General features: G+C 37.1%; 10 pseudogenes; all 10 read right to left on the reverse strand.

Moving 5' to 3' along the window:
• LOC148527836 (5S ribosomal RNA) overlaps positions 1-69 on the reverse strand; it is a 119-nt pseudogene extending 50 nt beyond the window's left edge.
• Positions 70-184: 115 nt separating this feature from the next.
• Positions 185-303, reverse strand: LOC148527837 (5S ribosomal RNA; annotated as a pseudogene).
• A 116-nt stretch (positions 304-419) lies between these two features.
• On the reverse strand, positions 420-538 carry LOC148527838 (5S ribosomal RNA; annotated as a pseudogene).
• Positions 539-654: 116 nt separating this feature from the next.
• LOC148527839 (5S ribosomal RNA) lies at positions 655-773 on the reverse strand (annotated as a pseudogene).
• Positions 774-889: 116 nt separating this feature from the next.
• LOC148527840 (5S ribosomal RNA) lies at positions 890-1,008 on the reverse strand (annotated as a pseudogene).
• A 115-nt stretch (positions 1,009-1,123) lies between these two features.
• Positions 1,124-1,242, reverse strand: LOC148527841 (5S ribosomal RNA; annotated as a pseudogene).
• A 116-nt stretch (positions 1,243-1,358) lies between these two features.
• On the reverse strand, positions 1,359-1,477 carry LOC148527842 (5S ribosomal RNA; annotated as a pseudogene).
• A 351-nt stretch (positions 1,478-1,828) lies between these two features.
• Positions 1,829-1,947, reverse strand: LOC148527843 (5S ribosomal RNA; annotated as a pseudogene).
• A 116-nt stretch (positions 1,948-2,063) lies between these two features.
• LOC148527844 (5S ribosomal RNA) lies at positions 2,064-2,182 on the reverse strand (annotated as a pseudogene).
• A 115-nt stretch (positions 2,183-2,297) lies between these two features.
• On the reverse strand, positions 2,298-2,416 carry LOC148527845 (5S ribosomal RNA; annotated as a pseudogene).
• Positions 2,417-2,500: the final 84 nt, after the last annotated feature.

A 2,500-nucleotide genomic window follows, 5' to 3' on the forward strand; every position in this document is an offset into this window, starting at 1 on the left:
AGGCCCAACACTGCATAGCTTCCAAGATCAGACGAGATTGGGCATGTCCAGTGTGGTTTGGCTGTAGGTGCTCAAAAACATTAACTTTAGACCTCTTTTACTTCTTAACTCAAGTAAATTCAATGATAAATTGAAAAATTAAATGTAAAATGTAATAGAAAAGAATGTTAAGGCAGTATAAAATTACCTACAGCTCCTGGTATTCCCAGGTGGTCTCCCATCCAAGTACTAACCAGGCCAAACACTGCATAGCTTCCAAGATCAGACAAGATTGGGCATGTCCACTGTGGTTTGGCTGTAGGAGCTCAAAAACATTAACTTTAGACCTCTATTACTTCTTAACTCAAGTAAATTCATTGATAAGTTGAAAAAATTAAATGTAAAATGTAATAGAAAAGACTGTTATGGCAGTATAAAATTACCTACAGCACCTGGTATTTCCAAGTGGCCACCCATCCAAAGACTAACCAGGCCCAACACTGTACAGCTTCCAAGATCAGACGAGATTGGGCATGTCCAGTGTGGTTTGGCTGTAGGTGCTCAAAAACATTAACTTTAGACCTCTTTTACTTCTTAACTCAAGTAAATTCATTGATAAGTTGAAAAAATTAAATGTAAAATGTAATAGAAAAGAATGTTATGACAGTATAAAATTACCTACAGAACCTGGTATTCCCAGGTGGTCTCCCATCCAAGTACTGACCATGCCCAACACTGCATAGCTTCCAAGATCAAACGACATTGGCCATGTCCAGTGTGGTTTGGCTATAGGTGCTGAAAAATATTAACTTTAGACATCTTTTACTTCTTAACTCAAGTAAATTCATTGCTAAGTTGAAAAAATGTAATGTAAAATGTAATAGATAAGAATGTAATGGCTATATAAAATTACCTACAGCACCTGGTATTCCCAGGTGGTTTCCCATCCAAGTACTAACCAGGCCCAACACTGCATAGCTTCCAAGATCAGATGAGATTGAGCATGTCCAGTGTGGTTTGGCTATAGGTGATAAAAGCCTTAACTTTAGACCTCTTTTACTTCTTAACTCAAGTAAATTCATTGATAAGTTGAAAAAATGAAATGTAAAATTTAATAGAAAAGAATGTTTTGACTGTCTAAAATTACCTACAGCACCTGGTATTCCCAGGTGGTCTCCCATCCAAGTACAAACCAGGCCCAACACTGCATAGCTTCCAAGATCAGATGAGATTGTGCATGTCCAGTGTGGTTTGGCTGTAGGTGCTCAAAAGCTTTAAATTTAGACCTCTATTACTTCTTAACTCAAGTAAATTCATTGATAAGTTGAAAAAATTAAATGTAAAATGTAATAGAAAAGAATGTTATGGCAGTATAAATTTACCTACTGCTCCTGGTATTCCCAGGTGGTCTCCCATCCAAGTACTAACCAGGCACAACACTGCATAGCTTCCAAGATCAGACGAGATTGGGCATGTCCACTGTGCTTTGGCTGTAGGTGCTCAAAAGCATTAAACTTAGACCGCTTTTACTTCTTAACACAAGTAAATTCATTGATAATTTGAAAAAATTAAATGTAAAATGTAATAGAAAAGAATGTTATGGCAGTTTAAAATTACTTACAGCACCTAGGATTTCTAGGTAGTCACCCATCCAAGTACTAACCAGTCCCAACACTGCATAGCTTCCAAGATCAGACGAGATTGGACATGTCCAGTGTGGTTTGGCTGTAGGTGCTCAAAAACATTAACTTTAGACCTGTATTACTTCTTAACTCAAGTTAATTAATTGATAAGTTGAAAAAATTAAATGTAAAATGTAATAGAAAAGAATGTTATGGGAGTATAAAATTACCTACTGCACCTGGTTTTCCCAGGTGGTCTCCCATCCAAGTACTGACGAGGCCCAACACTGCATAGCTACCAAGATCAGACGAGATTGGGCATGTCCAGTGTGGATTGGCTGTAGGTGCTCAAAAGTATTAACTTTAGACCTCTATTACTTCTTAACTCAAGGAAATTCATTGATAAGTTGAAAAAATTAAATGTAAAATGTAATAGAAAAGAATGTTATGGCAGTATAAAATTTCCTACAGCACCTGGTATTCCCAGGTGGTCTCCCATCCAAGTACTAACCAGGCCCAACACTGCAAAGCTTCCAAGATCAGACGAGATTGGGCATGTCCAGTGTGGTTTGGCTGTAGGTGCTCAAAAACATTAACTTTAGACCTCTTTTACTTCTTAACTCAAGTAAATTCAATGATAAGTTGAAAAATTAAATGTAAAATGTAATAGAAAAGAATGTTAAGGCAGTATAAAATTACCTACAGCTCCTGGTATTCCCAGGTGGTCTCCCATCCAAGTACTAACCAGGCCGAACACTGCATAGCTTCCAAGATCAGACAAGATTGGGCATGTCCACTGTGGTTTGGCTGTAGGTGCTCAAAAACATTAACGTTAGACCTCTATTACTTCTTAACTCAAGTAAATTCATTGATAAGTTGAAAAAATTAAATGTAAAATG

This window comes from Taudactylus pleione, unplaced genomic scaffold (genome assembly GCF_031769625.1).
Source record: "Taudactylus pleione unplaced genomic scaffold, aTauple2 ptg000087l, whole genome shotgun sequence".
NCBI classification, from domain to species: domain Eukaryota; kingdom Metazoa; phylum Chordata; class Amphibia; order Anura; family Myobatrachidae; genus Taudactylus; species Taudactylus pleione.